General features: G+C 38.8%; 1 pseudogene; it reads left to right on the forward strand.

The window, feature by feature from the left end:
- LOC115302283 overlaps positions 1-20,156 on the forward strand; it is a 61,663-nt pseudogene extending 41,507 nt beyond the window's left edge.
- Positions 20,157-21,935: the final 1,779 nt, after the last annotated feature.

Genomic DNA, 21,935 nt, shown 5'->3' on the forward strand with positions numbered 1-21,935 from the left:
GAGTCTTTTTACTGCCTGCTATACTTCCTAAGGCTACTCATATAGTCTGATGTTTCTATCTGTTCTTCAAAAGGAGACATAATTGTTTGCTTAAACTACACCCCCTAAAAGAACTACATGTTTCATCACCTCAGAATCAATACCCTGGATAAGGGGACCATAATTATTTAATTTTCAGCCTGTTGTTTTTTTTTTTTTCAGAATATGTTGGGAGTCAAAAGGAAGAAGAGAAACTGATCATTTAGGAGCAGAGGAAGGTATATTTTCAGAAAACATAAAGCCTTCTTGAGCATTTCCAAATGTACAAACCCCAAAGAACAATTTAATTTGTTGTAACCTATGCTTCAAACAAATCAACTTGGGCACCTGGGTGGCTCTGTTCAGGAAGTGTCCAACTTCAGCTCAGTTCATGATCCCACAGCTGGTGAGTTCAAGCCCAATGTTGGTCTCTGGGCTGACAGCTCAGAGCCTGGAGTCTGCTTCAAATTCCATGTCTCCATCTCTCTCTGCTCCTACCCCACTCACTTCCCTCTCTCTTTCTCTATCAAAAATAAACATTAAAAAATTAGAAAATAAATACATAAACAAATCAATTGGTGCTGTGAGTATAAGGCAAGTTATCATGATTTGGGTTTTATCATGGGGTATGATGTACGTACACACATAGCAAGCATGTGTGGCTGGAAGATTTATTTAGCACCTACTTTGTTTTAACTGCATAAGGTGCTCTTTTCAGTTAGGGTCACTATTTACAGTTTTTCTCTTACCAAGTAGAAGTAGTCACTCAAGAAGTGCATCTTTGCTCAGATGAGCAGGCCATATAAAGTGTGGTTGACTTCCTACAAGAACTCCTACCAGAGCAGAGCCTATCTAGGGAGAAGGACTGTTCAGGAAAGACCTATTGAGGGAAAGCACTTTCCCTGTAAACTATTTTCCCATCATATAATAATCACAGATGTATTCTGTTGGGAAAAAAATTGGCTCTTCAATGCAAGAAGATTGTACCTAAGCATGAAGCAAGTCTTTTAAAATTATATATTTGAAGGGAAAAATATATAACTTTCATTAAACATTAATACCAACAATCAAGCCTTAACCACAACAATTTGTTACACTAAAAATAAGAAAACCAAAATGCTGAAAGTGGAAAATAGAGCCCTGAATCTTTGGCCACGTTATCCACCTGCTTCATTTTTATTTCCACTAAAAAGACAGGATTCCCTAGTGCTTTATTCCATTTCTAAATTTTTCACAAAACCTCAGACCATCTCAGTGTTCTACCTTTATTTCTGTGGTGATTGTTTTTTTAACTTTTTCTAGTCACTAAGTCTAAGAACCATTTTCTAGATTCATTCACTTCCTAATAACTGTGTAGTTAGTACATGAGGACCCCCTTCTTAAAACATTTACACACGCACACACATACATACAAACACAGTAACTCCATTCAGGTCTTGCCTTGCAGAAAAATAAAGAACACATAGCTTGGAATAAACCAACGCTGGAATTATTAAATAAAGAAACAGAATCTTCAATATTAAAAATGCTCTATGATCTGAATTACTACCTAAACTCCTTCATAGAGTGTTGTAAGGGAGATACAACATCAAGGTTGCTTTTTCTTTTCTTTCCAATGAATACTTAATGCTCTATGGAGAACTATGTAAATTTCTATCTCTATATATTTTTAGTATGCAATGGTTTGAACTTATACGTTGCAATATTTTTAGCAAAAGTGAACTTGTCATGATTTTGTTGAGACCAGCAATCCCCAGAAAACTTGAAGAACCACGACCATAACTGCAGTCTAGAAGATTCTCATATGCATAAGGACTCAATAATAGGCACCCAACCCAAAGCCCGGTATGCTGTGCCCTTGTTGACCTTAACATTCCCACAAATTTATTGGCTTGTTTATTTCACTGAGATATTAGCTTAATAATTGTGTCCTCACGAGGGACTGAATATATTCAAAGAATGTAAGCTGAGTTAGGAAGTGCTGATTGCTGACTATGGCTGAAGCTTGTGCATAGACCAGAAGATGCCTGGTCATCCAGACCACAACACAAAGGAGAAATTCTGCTCTAGTAGTTGAAGTAACTCCAAATTCTATTTATTCAGTGTTCTTTCATATGGTAAATAATTCGTCATAAGATTGATCAGAATTCATTAGGCAATAACATTTCTTCCTCCATGTTGTCTTCCTAATGTGAACATATTACTTGTAATCATAGAGCATAAATTAATAAGTGACTTTACTGATAGCCAGGATAAATTTTTCATAGACTAACATGCTCCCTAAAATAATTCTCTTTACAGATTGGTGGTTACGTATTTAAAAAAAAAAAAAAAAGCCAGCTATGGTTGGATGGGGATGTGACTCAGGAACAAAGTGAGACCAATTGGCTTGCATGAGAACTCATATCGGAAAGTATTCTGAGGGGCACCTGGGTGGCTCAGTAGGTTAAGCATCCAACTTCAACTCAGGTCATGATCTCACAGTTCATGAGTTCAAGCCCCATGTGGGGGTTTGTGCTGACTGCTCATAACTTGGAGCCTGCTTTGGATTCTGTGTCTCCCTCTCAACTTTTTAAAAGTCTTTTCCTAAAGACTTTTTTTTTTTTTTAAGTATTTTGATTAAGCTCAGGGAAAGGAAACTCTTTAAAGAGACATAATTCATCTGAATTAAAGGCGAACATTATCTTTGGGTCACTTTGCTCAAGAATATACAGGAGAGAATCACTCTAAGCAGATTAGAAGCTCCTTTCCTGACTCCGAGCCCTGCAGTGATGCCATGTGTGAATGGCTGGCAAGCCAGGAGCAGGCTAGAGAGACACCTTCCAAACACACAGAGCAACACTCATGGCATGCTGAGATCGTCACACAAACCAACTGTGAGCAGATACAGGCTTTGGAAAACAAAGTGCAATTTCTCCAAAGAAACTCTCTCATCTAGACAGCCTCCTGGAAAGTATAAAACACAGTTAAATCTTAAATCAGTGTTATATTATTCACAATTTATAGTCAATCTCTATCCTGCCCCCTTTCCCAAGAACTTCATTCTAAATGACAATTTCAGTTTGGATTTTAATATTCCTTCCAGTGGACTTTTCCCTACTGGAATTTAAATGATTAAAAGCAAACAGAACCACAGTCATTAGCCGTCTTCCTTCTGGTAGCATTTTGTGCTGTCGGTATGTTTATTTTTCTGAAATCAATGGAATAGGCCCCATAACATTCTGATTTTCTCTTTGCCTTGAAAAAAAAAACTAATGTATGTTCCTCACACATAAATTATATGCTGATCTTGGAATATGCAGCTCTTAGAAAACTACACATCAACTAAAACAACTTGTTCCCAAGAAAAGTGGTAAGAGAAAACTATTTCTTAGACCTGTCATTAGTATTTCCTTAACCAACCAATTTAATGGATGAGAAACAACTCTAATCATAACTAGCTAGAGAGGGGGAAAAGTTTTATTTTACATGAAATATACCCTGACTTCAAGAATTACAGAACGTACAATCTTTGATTTAAGGTTTTTCCCCGAAACTGGTTTTATCCTGAACATCTGCAATATTAGTTTCTCCTTTCATTGTGTAAAAATCTACTCATTCTTTTATAATCCACAGAGAAGTCTTATTCCTTCTTTGCACACACTGACCCAGATATGATTCTTGCCCTTCTCATCGCCTCAAAAACAAACAAACAAAAAACCTCATAGCAAATCTATTTAATTGCAGCTTAAAGGAAGATATGGGCAAAAATTAAAATCTAAATGGTATACATAATGGAAACAGACATTATAAATCTAAAGCAAATTAATAATACCAAAATGTTTGCTTTTTAGAACAGATGCATTTTGTGAAATTGAGAGCATATCAGAATATATGGTTTGACTCTAAAGGAAGTAAAATATTCTGATATATGGTGCACACATTTCTAAAACATATTTCTCAAGAGAATTCATGAAAACTGATGTTTCATTTTCCTTACAGTGCATTCTGAACCAAGTTTCCTCATAAAAGGAGTGCACCATACTTTCAGAATGAAAAGCAAGATGTTTTCTTTGTTTCATTTCCCCCTCCAACCACAGAAAATATAAAGCTTTGGCTAGATTGTTAGTGTCTATTCCCTCGAAAGGGGAAAAAAGAAATGGAAGAAGAATTGTGCTTTTGAGCAAGGCAGAAAAAATCTCAAGTTAATTTCAGAGATTTTTCTGTGACTCAGGCCTCAGTCTTAAAACATGGCATTTCAGTGAGTTGCCTGGTAACTTTTCTCTTTATGCCTTTATTAAAATACCCATGTCCTAGAAATAGCTGAGAGCAACATCTCTATTGCTTTTCAGAGATTTCCTTCACAAGACTGCTTGAGCCAGATTCCAAACCTAGCGCAATGCTTCCCAAACCTGGTTGCACATCAGTGACATCTGGGGAGCTTTGAAAAAAATGCAGAAAGGGGCGCCTGGGTGGCTCAGTCGGTTAGGCGTCCGGCTTCAGCTCAGGTCATGATCTCATGGTTGGTGGGTTTGAGCCCCACGTTGGGGTCTGTGCTGACAGCTAGCTCAGAGCCTGGAGCCTGCTTCGGATTCTGTGTCTCCCTCTCTCTCTGACCCTCCACTGCTCTCACGGTCTCTCTCTGTCTCTCAAAAATAAATAAAAGACATTAAAAAAAAATTTTTTAATGCAGAGGCCTTGGGCACACCCCCTAGTGATTCTTATTCAATATAACTGGTGGAGGCCCAGGCATATGAATCTTTTTAACACATCTCAAGTGATTTTGATTGGCTTGGAAACCATCAACAATACTAGCTAAATGCTATTCCACTTCTTGACGGAGTAGCCATGTTCTGGTTGGTACTAATGCATTACGTCAACACCTACAGCCTCTGTCTTTGATAACAATCATTTGATAAGGTTCCCATATGCAGAACTCATTTACATTCATGCCTCTATAAAAACTGTTGTGGAAAAAAAAAAAAGGCAGAGTTCAGATGGTTTGTGATATTCTCTGGATTTCAGGATATACAAGCTTTCCCAAAGAGAACTTTCAAACTCACATTATCTGACTTTTAAAAGGCTACTCTATAAAAATGAATAACATGGATCTGATCTTAACGACCTCATTCTTCCCCAGCCACCCATTAATCCTTCACATCATCTGATGTTTTGTTTGGGGTCTAGAGCTTAACCTAAACTTGTTCTATGGCCTTATCCAAAGATGATGAGAATAACAATTTTCATGATACTACCTAACATTTGGCTTAATGAATTTAAATGCGCCAATCTGAAATGAACTCCAAAATCTATAAGTAAACAAAATGATACCTAATTATCCAACAATATTGAATATGTCTAAGCTTTCAATAGGTCTAGTAGAAAGATCTTGGCTGCTAAGGAATGACTCCTGGCCTTCCTGCTCCACATCTTTTGTGTCACTCTTGGTAGGCTTCTGAATTTTTAAGCTACAGCTCCTTTATCTGCATAATAGGAATGATGATATCAGCCTTCCAGTGTTATTCTGAAGATTAAATGGGGTATTTATGGAAACTGTTGTGTTCATACTCCAGGCTCAATAATTATGAAGAGTCAGGCTTTGCAGTGGGAGAGGCTTGAGTTTTTATTTTGGTTCTACCTCTTGTGACATTAGGGAATCCCTTAAATGTTCTAAGTCTCCATTTTATCCCTTCTAAATGGACATAACAGCACCTGCTCCCTTTAACGACAGTGAAGGACACATGTAGAGCATCTCATGTAGTCCTCCAGGCTGCTGACCCTTCGTAGGCGTCATTAAATGGCAGCAATTTATTTTTAATCGTTCTTCCTCAACGTGCCTTCTGAAGATGTAGGAAGTCGTTTGCAGAAATGAAGAGGATCTCAACTCTCCTTTCACAGATGAGGGCACTGAGGTCAAAGAGGTTAGGTGATTTCCTTCAAGTCATATAGCTGGTTAGTGCCAGAGCTGGGTCTCTAACCCCGAGTCCGGTATTGGCCCTACTACATGGCAACATTTCTCTTACCTCCCTCAGCAGAGAGGAATGCTATTTGTGATGAACCCAAATCACTGAGAAAATGAGTATTTAATTTGTTAATTAAAATAAAAGCAACAAGGTCACTGTTTGTTATAAAATACTACTATGAGGGGCGTCTGGATGGCTCAGTTGGTTAAGTGCCTGACTTCAGCTCAGGTCGTGAGTTCAAGCCTTATCTTAAAATTTGGATTTATTTTCTTTTAAGAAGTAATATACCGTACACAGCTTTCAGCTAGGCTTACCAATTCTGCCATATTTTCTTTTTCCCCTGTACAAATGTAAGTATGAATGCATATATCTGCACATGTATTTATTTCAAGTGGTTTCTACTAAGCCATCTGAAAGGAAGTTATTGTCAGGGGGCCAATTTCAGTGCAGGTCATGATCTCCTGCTTCATGGGTTTGAGCCCCACATTGGGCTCTGTGCTGATGGCTCAGAGCCTGGAGCCTGCTTCAGATTCTGTGTCTCCTTCTCTCTCTGCTTTTCCCCCAGTCTGTCTCTGTCTGTCTCTCTTTCTCTCTCTCAAAAATAAACATTAAAAAATAAATTAGAAATTTTTAAAGATAAAATAAAATACTGCTATCAAAATGTAGTAACGTAACTCCATGGATCTTCATGGCTGAGTAAAAGCCAAAGAATGACCAAATCTAATTTAGAATGAGAAAGAGGTATTCTTGTATTTTTTTTCTAAATGCATATGAACATGGATGCTCCAAAATGCCCTGCTCATTCTTGGGTTATTGGTTGTATCTAAACAGAATACACACTCTCCTCATCTACCAACAACTGGAACACAAGTTCCCAGGAAGCACAGTGAGTCCTCTCGGGGTGATTGATGACAGATGTACAGTCGGGAGGCACTTTCTGTGCTCTGAGCAGAGGAAAGGTCCACAGAGAAATGGGCCAAAAAAAGCTGCACATAAAACTTGAAAAGAGGGCAATGCATCTTCTGGAGTCCCTCTGGACTTCTTCTTTCACTAACAGAGGACTGCAACCTAAGTGGTTTTTCGGCCACAGCAGAAAGCAACAAAAGGCTGCATGGCTGATTTTTCTTAAATGAAAAAAGAGGGGGTTATGCTATTTAAATTGCATACTCCAGATGGTGTTTTCCATCCTTCATGCTCTTTTGGTTATGGCCATGTCTTGCCTATGGCTTTTGTGGCAGGACAGACTCACCAGTCAGCAATTTCACCACTGCTTGGGTCCAAATGAGCTATGGAGAAAGAAATTAGGGTGAGTGGAGAGGCCACAGCTGGGAGACATCAGCCACACTCAACAGGCCTCTCCTGCATACATAAACAGAGCAGACCGAGGGAACAAGGGTAGAGGAACAAAATACTGAGGTTTACAGGGTAGTACTTGGGGCCCGCAGAGTACAGTCCGCCACACGACATGTGCCTACAGGTTCTAACCCAATTGCTGAAAATCCCTGAGTGACTCTGAAAAGGTGGCTTTTAAATTTCTCAGCCTAGACATTCAAATGCTTTTTGATACCACAAAATATTTTTTCATGCACTTAAACTGTTCCTTAAATACCTAACTGAAATGAGAGAATCATTTAGTAAGTTTACTCTCGTGCAGGCAAGTGTCTCCTTTAATAATGGACTGTGTTAGCTGGATTTGGAGTTCCTGCTGTGGCTTTAAATCTCTGTCTTCACTGGAGTTCCCAGTTGAAAATTTCAGGGACTCAAAATTCACATGGACCACTATCGCACCCTGTTTATTAGAGGAAACATTAAGGAATGTAACGTGTCTTTCATAGCATATTGCATTTGCACCTGAACTGTAAAAGGAAACTAATGCCTTTAGCGATGGATTATGGCTTTTTAAGTACCACTTTCTTTGCATAATAGCGCAATAAAAAAAGAAAACATCCAAATGAGATATCAGCATTTTTTTTCCCTACAGAGTGAAGGGAAAATTTTTTAACTCCATAGTTGTGGTTCATGTTCAGCCACCTGCTAGTATAACACGACATTGTTTCTTTATCACTTCGGCCCAAAGCAAAGGATCACACTTCTCTTTCTCATTCGCTTTCCTCTAACGTCACAAAGAATGGGTGCTAACTCAGCCTCCTCCGAAAATGAACAAAAATGTGTGAAGAAGAAACTCTTCACCACAATTCTGCCAGCCCACGATGCTTTTATGATGTGTCACCTAATCGGGTCCTCCTCAGGAAAGAACACAAAATTTAAATTGTGGCTTACGTCAACAGCAGACTCAAAGTAAGCACTGAGCAGTGTTCGCTGTGACTGTTTTAGAATCTATCGTTCTTGCAAACAGTGCACAGAGCTTCTAAACCTCAGATAATTATGGGGTTCGACTGATAGTTTTTTGAGGAACCTCCACACTGTTTTCCAGAGCGGCTGTACCAGTTTTCTACATTCCCCCCAACAGTGTAGGAGGGTGCCTGTTTCTCCCCTATGACCCAGCAATAGCACCGCTAGGTATCTACCCAAGGAATCCAGAGTGCTGATGCATAGGGGCACATGTACCCCAATGTTCACAGCAGCACTGTCAGCAATAGCCAAAACATGGAAAGAGCCTAAATGTCCATCACCTGATGAATGGATCAAGAAGATGTGGTATATATATATACAATGGAGTACTACGTGGCAATGAGGAAGAATGAAATCTGGCCATTTGTAGCAAAGTGGAGGGACCTCGAGGGTGTCATGCTAAGCGAAATAAGTCAGGTGGAGAAGGACAGATACCATATGTTCGCACTCACAGGCCTAAGAGGAGAAACATAACAGAGGACCATAGGGAGGGGAAGGGGGAAAAAGAGTCAGGGAGAGGGAGGGAGGCAAATCATGAGAGACTCTTGAATACTGAAAACAAATTGAGGGCCAAAGGGAGGGGGGGGGGAAGAGAAGGAGAATGATGGTCATGGAGGAGGGCACTTGTGGGGAGAGCACTGGGTGTTATATGGAAACAAACTTGACAATAAACTATATATTAAAGAAAGAAAGAAAGAAATTATGGGGTTCACATTTTAATCGTTTTCTTCAATGCTATTGAGATTATTTTCAATAATTCCATTGGATGGAAGAAATCCAATCTTATTCACTTCTATTTACAATATGCTGGTTTTCTCAACAAAGTGTATTGAGACACAAAGTTGCTTGTACCCTGGGAACCAGTACTTCTATGTCTGGAAATGTATTCTAAATCAGAGATTCAAACAAAGATTCCTGCAACTTTTTCATGTAATAGTGACACATAAGAAACACTGTCCATGGGTAGAAAAAGGATAAAATCAATTATAAGATAGGATGGTTGAAAGAATATCAATTAATATTAGAAAATACAGCAAGACAATGTTAAGTTTTTCAAATGAATCAAACTGTTTATAAACTTGATCCCCATGTTTTAAGTACACGTTTATGCGTGTGTTTATATGTACATGATGATTATATAGATGTATCTATATATACAAATAGAATGGAAGAATGGAAAGAAAAAATATTATTTTTATTTTCTACTTCAACATTGCCTATGATTCCCAATTTTTGTCAATGAACACAGATTGATGTTAAAATGAGAAAAAAAATAAATGTAAAAAAGTATATTATAAATTTCAAAATTGGATATCCTGAAGAATTTTAAAATCATACATCTTGGAACTGAAAAAAAAAATCCCATCTGCCCTAGTTTTTTATTAAAAATTTAACATGTATTTTTTCAGTTGAGACCCAGAGATCTTAACTGATTTGTCTAGGAAAGCAGTTTAAAGATTCTACCTGTTTTTAATTGAAAAACAATGCCATTAACTTATGAGCAAGACTGAATGTGCTACTTCAAGGACCGGTATCCACCCACCATCAACTAGCAGGTTTCTTCTAGTACCAAGGACAGGTGCTAAGACTTGAGATGAATCATAAAACCCACAGCCTCTGAACTGCGTGGATCCCGGGAATCACCTACTGCAGAACTTCCACACCACGTTCAACGGAATGACCGGTTCAGTGATGGTTTAGAGGAGGCTCCTCAGGGGAACAAGGACACTAAGCACATACAGCCACTTCTACTAGCACAATGCCATGGTCAGATGCTTTATATAATGGGTCTTAAGAGTCCTCTAAAACAAACAAACAAACAGGATGTAGGTGCAGGTAGTTTACTTGGGAGATGAGCCTAGGATATCCTGTGAAGGAAATGTAGGTAAAAATGAGTAAGAGGATGGAAATTAATAGAGGTGTGTTGGTATGGAGGTTACCACTATGGAAAAATGAGACTCCTTTTGGCCCGGAACCCGCAGAGATCAAGAAACATTCCTTAAAATTGGGTCATTGTAGATGGTAAAGCGAAATTATTTTTTTAAGCTTATTTATTTTTTGAGAGAAAGAGAAAGTGAGCGGGGGAGGGGCAGAAAGAGGGAGAGAGAGAAAATCCCAAGCAGGCTCCTCACCATCAGCACAGAGCCCAATGTGGGGCCTGACCTTCCAAGCCATGAGATCATGACCTGAGCCAAAGCTAGTTGCTTAACTGACCTAGGCACCCAGGCGTCCCTAAAGCTAGACTATCCACTAACTCTTGTCCCACACTGATTGCTGGCCCATCCTCAAAGGTTAACTCACTGGGACTTGCCTGCCCATCAGGCTAAGCAGTCTTCTGAAAGCTGTCTCGGGGTGAGGAAAGCAAGTAGCCCTCAGGAAGCATGAAGGAGTTCACTTCAACTCATGAGGTCATGGAGAGGACATAGGCTTGGAGGCAGGTTAGACTCAAGGGTGAATCATGGCTCTGCCTCCCAAAAAACTTGGGGCAATATATTAAATCTACTTGAAAATCAAGCTTTTTGTTTGAAAAAAGGACAATATTGTAAATGAATGCTTTCATTAGGTTTTCATTTCCTTCCAACCTCCTTAGAATATCAAGCAATTTTCTATTGTGCCAGGTCACTAGGCAAGGCTGCTAAAAGCAGCAGTCTACTGTTCCTACCACTTGAATCGGGCATAAAATGTGAATTTTAAACTATGTTCTATCAGTTGCCATGTATGGTATTCCAACCCTGAACACTCATTTATCTTTTATGATAATTACCATTTATGCTAATCGTGTGGGTGCCTGTACCATTCAGGAATATTTTAGATCAATAATATCTGTGTTATAATAAAACTGTGAGTGAATATTATCGCTTTGAAATTTCATAATCACAATTAACACCACACTAGTTAGTGCTTAATCTGTACTAAGCAAACTTTACAGTGGACTAAACACAGATTACCTCAATAAAGCTCAATAATATTTGCAAGGTGCTATTGACAAGCTTATGTTACTGATGAGAAAAGTCTGTCCTGAAAGAAGGTCAGTATCTTGGCCATGACTGTGTAATTAAAATGCAACATAGCCAGAGCCCCAACCTAGATCGAATGAATCCGGAAATAGTGCAACAACTACACTCCATTCCTTTCCACTTTATCGGTACTTGCACAGACTGCATGTATACAAGTGAACTCAATCTACCAACCCCCTAATCATCAATGAGTTAAGGCACCATTTTAAAAATCAGTAGTGGCTTAATAGAAATGACCAACATTCTACTTTAACAGAGCACCACTAGGGCTGCCTGGGCAGTTCAGTGGGTTAAGTTCTGACCCTTGACTTCAGCTCAGGTCATGATCTCAGGGTTCATGAGGTCAAGGGTTCATGAGATTGAGCCCCACGTTTGGCTCTGCACTGACAGATTCTCTTTCTCTCTTCCTCCTCTCAGCCCCTCCACTGCTCATGCTCCTTCTCTTTCAAAATAAATAAATAAACATTTTTTTTAAACTGGAGCACCACTATATGCCTTACAAGTTTGTCATTCCCAGTCTTTATCTGGTTCCTTGGACCCAGACAGATCTGGGTTCAAATTCTAGTCCAGTCCTTTATATCTGTGTAATGTTGGACAAGTAGCTTTGTTCCCACATGGCTTAGTTCCCAAAAATGCTCAATTTACAGAGCTGGCAGAATATGAAAATTAAGAAATATGCATTTCAAGTATCTCAGAAATAGCACGTGCTTATAAAAGCATACATAGAAATTACTACTTCCCAAATGTCAGCAATCACTCCCTGTCTGTTGACTTATTAGAATGCCCTGGACTCCAAGACTAGTATCGTAAATGTCCTATTGCTCAAAATACATGAAAATGTAACTACTCTACTAATTAGGCATCTTTGTTGTTATGAATAGTTTTCATGGCTCAGATATTGTGCTTAGTTTTCACATTGAGTAAAACTGATCCAAAATCCTTGAATAAGCATCAATTTATAGATTTATGTAGAATATCTATGTATCTATAGAGAACAAGTAGTTGTACATATATATGCAAAATATATATATTCATGTATTTATATGTATAAATAAAATAATTTACTCCTGCTCTACATAGCAGGAGTTTCTTGTTAAAGAAAACATGCAATCTTACTACTCTCAAAACATAATGAATTTATGAACTCATCTTGATAAATGGATGATGTGATAGTAGCAAAGAGTTAAGAGTCAAAAGACGGTGGAGGAAATAAAATTAAGAAATGAAAATATATTCTGAAAATCCTGTGATTTCCCATCAGTGAAGTCATTTTGGAAAAATAGCCTGTGGGTAAAATTGTAAACACCATATGTTTTTGAATATTGAAGCGTTGTCTAAGAAAATTACTGAAAATAGAAAAACTTTAATCCCAAGATTACTTTGCATTGGCAAATATATCCATAATATTAATACCCTTTTCCTTTAACACCTTGCTCGTTCTGCAAATGGTTATCTATACTAATTAAAATGAAGGCCACAAAGAATTTATGTCTTTATTAAACTTTACAAATCCCATACTTATTGGAAAAGAATGAGCTTCCAGAAAAAAAGTTTGTATTTAATCCACAGCTGTGTTTTTGGTGTTTCTGTCATTAACACACTGTGACCTTTCTGCGTCTGAGATTTCTCACAGCAACCCAAGCAAAATGGTGCAGTGTGTCCTCTAAATTTATTCCAAAAGAAGTTATAAATGGGATTAGATATTGTAAGACAAAAACCATTGTGTATCTATAAGTAGATCATATTTTACATTTTTAGTGTCCTCAGTGACTCTTTTTTTTTCCAGTGACTCTTGAGAAGAAATATAGACATCATCACAGATGAATGTAAGCTTCAGTATCATTTTGTATAGCCAATATTTTGTTACAGTAGAAAACCTAATGACTAGGTCTAAAAGCAGTGGAAAGGAGATGGCTGGCATGATCTACATCAGTGTTTGATTAGATATATATAATGTTTGTAGTAAAGCATGTCCTAAGACTACTTTCTGGGGAAACACCAAAAGAAACAATATGGACTCCAAACGGTATTTTCTCACAGTGTTAATGTATACATCAGTCAACCATCACATGGCTTGGGAATTGTATAAATTTTCATGCATCGGTTTCAGCAAACATATCAGTCTTCATGCTTTCAGCTGTTTGAGCAACACATTTATCAAACTCATTGACATGCAATTTAATGAGTTTATAAAACTACTTAACAAAAGGCGATTTAACACTAGTTAGTACAGACTCACATGAACAATCATTTCCTCTGAGTGCCTATTGATTGGACAAACAGAGCTCAGCAAACAAAAGTGCTGTGTGATGTGGGCAAATCATTCAGCCACTCTGGTCTGCAGCGACTTCAGCCAGACTGCTTGGATTGCGGGATTTATAGTGCCCTCCTAACCCTAATGCGTTATAAACTGTCATTTTATGTATTAGTTTGCATATATTAAGCTCAATTTGAGGGTAAAATTGTATGGAATGAGAAAGTTAAAATACACTGTAATGTCTTTTGGAAAGTTTAGGAAATGTTTTCTTTCTGAATTATTTCCATTCTTCCTCTCATATTTGCTCACTTACATAATTACCTAACCAGGCAAAAAATAATCCATTTTCCTTTACCAATTAATTTATGTATGACATATTTTTACATTTTTTATTATATTTCTATTTATGTCCCTCCAGTCCATTAAAATGTAACCTCTCTGAGGGGCCGCCTGGGTGGCTCAATCAGTTAAGCACCGACTTTGGCTCAGGTCATGATCCCACAACTCTTGAGTTCAAGCCCCGTGTTGGGCTCTGTGCGGATGGCTCAGAGCCTACAGCCTGCTTTGGATCCTGTGTCTCCCTCTCTCTCTGCTCCTCCCCCACCCTCGAAATGAAAATAAACATTATAAATTTTTTTAAAAAGTAACCTTTTGAGAACAAGATCCATGCCTATATCTTTATTTTATGTTCTTATTGTACTTAGGAAAGTGATTTATTCACAAGATGTGTTCATTAAATATTTTCAAAGAAATAAACATCCGAGAACCTCAATTTAGTGACAGCTCTGACTTCTGCCTCTCCCAGCCACTGTCACAGTCACTGATGCTGTGTATAAGGCATAATCTGAAATCCAGACTATAGAGTTTCTACACTCTTGCCTTTCTTACATTGTTCGAAGCCATTTCAGAAATCATCTGCTCTTGTTCTCTACCCTCTTGGCTTTGAGAATTGGTTTGCCCTCCTTGATTTGTTCCATTTGGCTTTGGCACCTGTTCCCACACTGTTTACCTTGTGTACTGACCTTGGAAACCCCTAAGATTTGCCTCTGCTAATTGTCTCCGCCTCCTTTGGCTCCAAATTCCAAATCGTTGCCCAGACCAGGCCTCTGAGACACCACCTGCCCCGTTTTGTGGAAAGGAGATCATATTTGATTTCTTTGGATAACATCCATCTTATCAGGTTCATCCAAATCTCGTATTTGTTTATAATGCGCATTTGAAACCCAGACAGCAATAATGTGAGTTTTCTAGCTGTGAGGGTGAAGAAACCATTCAGTTGGTTCCAGTAATAAGTGTCTATATTGAAATAAAGCAGTCGAGGAAAGGATGCACTTCTTAATAGGATGTATGAAGAACATGGAAAAATAGTTAAGAATTAAGGAAGATAAAATATAACTAAATTATAGAGCCTAGGAGTTCAAAGAACTCCAGAGCTTTAAATAAATAAAAGATCTAATGAAAACCTTCACTCAACATAAATCTGCCTTATAAAATATTTCTGATAAGTGGTCATTCAGTCTCCATTCCAATATTCCCAGAAATAAAGAGCTAAGGAAGGCAATAGCTTACAAATTCTGCATAGCATGGAAATCTGCGTTCAGTAATTTCCCTCCATGTGTGTCCTTGTACAATCCTTTGAAACCACACACACACACAGACACACAGATACACACACACTTCTTTTCTAAGTGATAACTCTTCAAATATTGCAAAATGACCATGACAGCCTCCACTACCACCATATGAGCTTTCTACCCTCCCTCAGAAGCCAAGTACTTTACAAATATTCTTTTTTTTAATGTTTTATTTATTTTTGAGAGAGAGAGAGAGAGAGAGAGAGAGAGAGAGAGAGTGTGTGTGTGTGTGTGTGTGTGTGTGTGTGTGTGTGTGTGAGAGAGAGAGAGAGAGAGCAGGGGAGGGTAAGTGAGAGAGGGAGACACAGAATCCGAAGACAGGCTCCAGGCTCTGAGCGGTCAGCACAGAGCCCAGTGCGGGGCTCGAACCCATGAACCATGAGATCATGACCTGAGTTGAAGTCGGACGCTTAACCAACTGAGCCACCCAGGCGCCCCTACAAATATTATTTCTTATTGTAACTTATGAAGTTACTGTTATTTTCACTCTGGGTTCATGTTTCACTTTGCATAGCATGATTTCTACCATACACTAAAAATATGACCTTTAAGCGTGAATTTTACAATGAGGAAGATGATATCTACTTCATACACGTGTTGCAAGGCATAAGTGAATTAAAGTTTGTTGTAAAAATTAAGTGAGGTAAAGGGTGGAAAGTACATAATTCTCAACATATTAGTGCAGCTGCCTCAAAATATTCATATAATTATTAAAAAATTATATACATTCAGGATAAAAACTGAAACAAAAAAATAGAACTAAGAGACAGTACATAGTAGAAAGACAAAGATAGTATTTGCTGCATATCTGTTGAATTTTTTATTTGCATAGAATTTTTATTGTTTATATAGATGGAGATCATCCAATTGGTGTTCTGAGTGTTTTTAGCGATAATACACAGATGTCTTACAATGTCATTGGAAATTATCTCTTCGTAACTTCCATGTTGACGGATGCATGATCAAGTGAATGTGTCATGACGCTACTGACTGATCTTCTCATTTGGATATTCACTTATTTTAAAGACTTCACTATTATAAATGCCTATGTAACACACCTGTTTAACCATAAATATTGCTGTTTTTAATTTTTATTGGAATAGAGGTCAGATATTTGTTAAGAGATAATCTTGATAAATATACTTCCGTTGATACTATTAATCAAAATGCAAGGTTGCAAACATACATATCTTATATTTGGGGTGGGTGGGTGTGTGTGTGTGTGTGTGTGTGTGTGTTAAACTTCCTTGTGTTGATTTTATCCCATAATGACTCAATGGGTCCAATGTTTTAATTTATTTTTCACGGTTCTGCAACTTCTACAAACATCACGGGCCTGCCTAAGTCTTCATTCAAATTAGTCACATGAACTTTGAGGAAGAAGTATCTAGGATAGACACTTCTGACAGGTCACTGGAGACACTGCTCCAGTTTGATATTGGTTTATTAATCAAAACTGGGAACACTGTTCAAATAGCTAAAAATTTACTAAGTGTACCATCATGCAGTCCATGTATCTCTATATCACCAACAAGACAGTAAATTTCTTCCAAAATATGCTATTGCAAGGTGGATTCATCTTATATGGATTCAAATAAATACATGGAATTTGAAAGCACATTTCAAATTTTAGAGCTAAACCATTTTAAAATAGCTATCAGTAGGTATTATGAATTAACCATCAGATCTATCTCATTTATATTGCCTAGAGATTTATCCATTCAATATTTAGAGTACTAGTTACAGATCTTGCCCGATGACCCATGTATGTTTCTCAACAGAAAAAGATAGCAACTTCGCCTGGAAAATAAAATAAAGTAAAATTTAAAAAGCATGGGGACACCTGGGTGGCTCAGTTGGTTAAGCGTCTGACCAGCTCAGGTCATGATCTTGCCATCTATGACTTTGAGCCCAATGTCACGCTCTGTGCTGACTGCTCAGAGCCTGGAGCCTGTTTCAGATGCTGTGTCTCCCTCTCTCTGTCCCTTCCCTGTTCAAACTCTGTCTGTCTCTCTCTGTCTGTCAAAAATGAATAAACATTCACAATTGCACAAGAAAACCATAAAATATTAGGGACAAAACTAACCAAAGATGTAAAAGACCTGTAGGATGAAAACTCTAGAAAGCTTATGAAAAAAATTGAAGTAGACACAAAGAAATGGAAAAACATTCCATGCTCATGAATCGGAAGAATAAACATTGTTAAAATGTCATTATTACCTAAAGCAATCTACACATTCAATGCAATCCCAATCAAAATTTCACCAGCATTCTTCTCAAAGCTAGAACAAACTATCCTAGAATTCGTATGGAACCACAAAAACCCTGAATAGCAAAAGTAATATTGAAGAAGAAAACCAAAACAAGAGGCATCACAATTCCAGACTTTAGCCTCTATGACAAATCTGTCATCATCAAGACAGTATGGTACTGGCACAAAAACAGACACAGAGACCAATGAAATAGAATAGAGAACCCAGTACTGGGCCCACAAATGTATGGCCAATTAATCTTTGGCAAAGCAGGAAAGAGTATTCAATGGAAAAAAGACTGCCTCTTTAACAGATGGTGTTGGGAGAACTGGACAGCAACATACATAAGAATGAAACTAGACCACTCTCTTACACCATACACAAAAAATAAACTCAAAATGGAAGAAGGACCTGAATGTGAGACAGGATACCATCAAAACCCTAGAGGAGAAAGCAGAAAACAGCCTCCTTGACCTCAATCGCAGCAATTTCCTACTTGGCACCTCCCCAAAAGGCAAGGGACATGAAAGCAAAAATGAACTATTGGGACTTCATCAAGATAAAAAGCTTCTGCACTGCAAAGGAAACAGTCAAAAAAACTGATAGGCAACCAACAGAATGGGAAAAGATAGTTGCAAATGGCATATCAGATAAAGGGCTAGTATCCAAAATCTACAAGGAACTCATCAAACTCCACACCCAAAAAATGTGTGATCCAGTGAAGAAATGGGCAGAAGACATGAACAGACACTTCTCCAAAGAGGACATCCAGATGGCCTACAGACACATGAAATGATGCTCAACATCACATCATCAGGGAAACACAAACCAAAACCACACTGAGATACCACCTCACGCCAGTCAGAGTGGCTAAAATGAACAAATCAAGAGACTATGGATACTGGCGAGGGTGTGGAGAGAGGGGCACCCTCCTACACTGTTGGTGGCAATGTAAACTGGTGCAGCCCCTCTGGAAAACAGTGTGGAGGTTCCTCAAAAAACTATCCATAGAACTCCCTTATGACCCAGCAATAGCACTGGTAGGGATTTACCCAAGGGACACAGAAGTGCTGATGCATAGGGGCACATGTACCCCAATGTTCACAGCAGCACTGTCAACAATAGCCAAAACATGGAAAGAGCCTAAATGTCCATCACCTGACGAATGGATCAAGAAGATGTGGTATATATTCTCGATGGAGTACTACATGGCAATGAGAGGGAATGACATATGGCCCTTTGTAGGAAAGTGGATGGACCTCGAGGGTGTCATGCTAAGTGAAATAAGTCTCACAGAGAAGGACAGAAACCATATATTTTCACTCATAGGTCTAACAGAGAAACCTAACAAGGGACCAAGGGAAGTGGAAGGAAGAGAAAAGAAAGTTAGGGAGAGAGAGGGAGGCAAATCATGAGAGACTCTTGAATACTGAAAACAAACTGAGGGCTAAAGAGGGAGGGGGAACGAAGGGAGGCGATGGTCATGGAGGAAGACACTTGTGGGGAAGAGCACTGGGTGATATATGGAAACCAACTTGGCAATAAACTATTAATAATGAATAAATAAATAATGAATAGGTGTTAAATAAATTTTTTAAAGCATAGACAATTATTATTAGATAATTCATTTCTTAAAAATAAAAGCATGAGTGGTTGCGTGGGTGGGTAGATGGATGGATGGGAGGGACACAATATCTAAAATGTTTGTAACATCTTAAAGCTTTTAAGGTCAATGGTACATGGTGCTGCATCCATTGAGCTTTATTGTGGGTTGAGAGGCAAGGCTTACCATAGTACATGTTTGCTAAAAGAATCAGCTGTCCTCTGATAAATACTATATAATGGTAGCATTGTTTTCTTCCACTGCTTAATAACGGAAATGTTTCAATGGCTAGATTGTGTTCTGCAAATATAATTCTTCACATAATAAAAATAATTTCAAGAAATTAGATTTTAGACATTATTTTATCACTAATATATTGCTTATTCCCTTTCAAAGCACTGCCTTACAAACGAGCTTTAAAAGAATTAACCATGTTTTTCTTGTGATGGATAAAATAAGCCTGACAAAATTAAAGAAGCCTTTCAGCACTACCCAGAACACTCCATACAATGTCGTTCTGGGTTTTTGTCATAACTTAAAGGGAAACCGTTATACTATCTAGAGCCCATGATGTCAGCAAATAATAAAGAAGGATGTTCCAAATTCCTTGCAGCAGAAAACCACTTAGGTGACACCAAGCTTGTTTCCAAATGGAGAAGTCATCTACAAACGGAAAAGTTATGGCATTACCTTATCAGTGTGAAGAGACTTGGGAGAAGCTTCTGCGGGCAGTCCACGCCGTAGTAGGTGTGACTGAAAACCCAGCTGATGTTGGGATCTTATCCTCAGAAGGAACCCAGGCCACGGAGCTGTGCTAACGTTTGCTGCTGCTCCTGGAGCCATTTTTATGGCTGGCGGCTTTGCTCCCGGAAGCGTCATCAACCGTATCTGCGCGGCCCTCCTGGAGCCGTGTCTTCTGCTGCTTACAGACCCCAGGGCCGACCACCAGCCTGTCACGGAAGTGTCTTGGGTTAACCTGCCCCCCATCGTTCCGGGGAGCACAGACTCTCCTCTGTGCTATGTGGGCATTGCCATCCCGTGTCACAATAAGGGAGCTCTCTCAGCGCGTCCGAGGCGGTAAATGCAGGCCTGGGGAAGTTCTGAGCATGCGTGGCGCCACCCCGGGACCTGCCGCAGGTGGTCCTACCTCGTCTCTCCTTTGGGAGAGATACTGCTCCCAAGAGACTGATTGGAAAGGAAGAGCAGCTGCTGCTGAAAAGGCTGTAGCAAGGAGGAATTTCAAGGTGGATGGACTTCTCTAGCCGCTGAGCTCACTGCTACTCAACCTGACGAAGCAGTGTGGTCATGCCTTGTGCAAGTGTCCCCTGTTCAAGAGTTCCCTACTGTGGACTGGGGCACTTAGCCAGCCACTGAGGTCTGGTCTGCAGCTCAGGCCGCTGAAGGGATAGGAACAACCGATCACTGAGGGGCCTTCATCTGTTCTCCCACAGACTCTGAATCCAAAACTGAGGATACGGTTGACAAAAATTAAACAGTTCCAAAAAAAATATTAAAGAAGATCTTTCTTACCCTTCCAGCATTTGGAAACACAGTCTTTTTATCCAACATTTTGCAGGAGCTATGCAACTTTCCTGATCTCGATTTCTAACTTATTTGTCTTCATTTTAACTTTTCTTTAGTTTGTTATCTCAAAGGTAAGGTTTCTTATCATTTGCCTCCAACACAGTATACCATGAAAAGTATATTAAAGGGGAGAGAGGTAATTTGATTTGAATAATCATTGTTAAGGTACTACCTCAATTTTTAAGTATATTAAAATGAGGAAATAGTTGAAAACCCCTGGACAACCATTGAGGTGTTACCCACAGGTTCTATTTGTACGACTAGGAGACTGTCAGTTTATGCAAAACAAAGGCAGAATCTTTACCTGCCATTTTCTTCCACTGTGGCAATGTCCTTGTTGTCCGTAACAGAGTCAATGAGCATTGACCCTGTAAATAAACAGTATATGAAGAAAAGAAGAGTTAAGGTAGGAAACCAATACGTATTAAGCTCCTGTCACGAAAACTGCAACATGGCATAGTAGAGGCTTAGAGGAGCCAAGTCACTTTCCCCGGGCTTCATACGTAGTGAGCGGCACAGCCGGGGTTCGACTGCAAACTTCAAGCCCTCTCTGATAAGCCGTGCTGCCTCTCAGCTACCAGATGGTCTTTCATGAAGAAAGTCAAAACCTGTTGAGAAGATATTATGAAACATCTTAAGACATTTAAAAATATTTTTATAGAAACCATAATTACTCCCCTAAAACTGTGATTAAAATAAACAATATTATTCTCCACATTTTTATGCTTTCAAGTTTTGTGTTGCTTCTCTCAGAACCCCTGATGGTATGTAGAACACAGGACATTGAGTTTCTTCTCATAACTGAACCGTTTCCTTTTAGAGTCATGACACGCTATATATTAGCGTAGCATCATAGGATTATCAAGATTGCTCAGCAATCCTTCTCCGTGGTCTGAGAAACTCTAGATCTTTATTTTTGTAGCACAGGATTAGGAGGAAAATATCAACTCCAAATGTCAATGTAATCGAATCATAGTAATGTCCAGAATTACAGTCCAACCAATCCCTCTTAAATCAGAGCTGTGACAGCATCAAGAGTGAAAAATGCAGATTATTTTTGACACTCCTTTTCTTCACTGTAATCTTTCTCTTTGCTTTGTCTCTTCTTGTTTATTTATCAAACATTTATTATGTCCCTGGAATTTTGCTGGGACCTTTGCTAACTTCTGGTAAGAGAGACTAGTGAAAATAAAATATTAGAAAAGAACATTCTAGGGGCGCCCGGGTGGCTCAGTCGGTTAAGCCTCTGACTTCGGCTCAGGTCAGATCTCACGTT

Source organism: Suricata suricatta, chromosome 9 (assembly GCF_006229205.1).
Source record: "Suricata suricatta isolate VVHF042 chromosome 9, meerkat_22Aug2017_6uvM2_HiC, whole genome shotgun sequence".
In the NCBI taxonomy this organism is placed as follows: Eukaryota; Metazoa; Chordata; class Mammalia; order Carnivora; family Herpestidae; genus Suricata; species Suricata suricatta.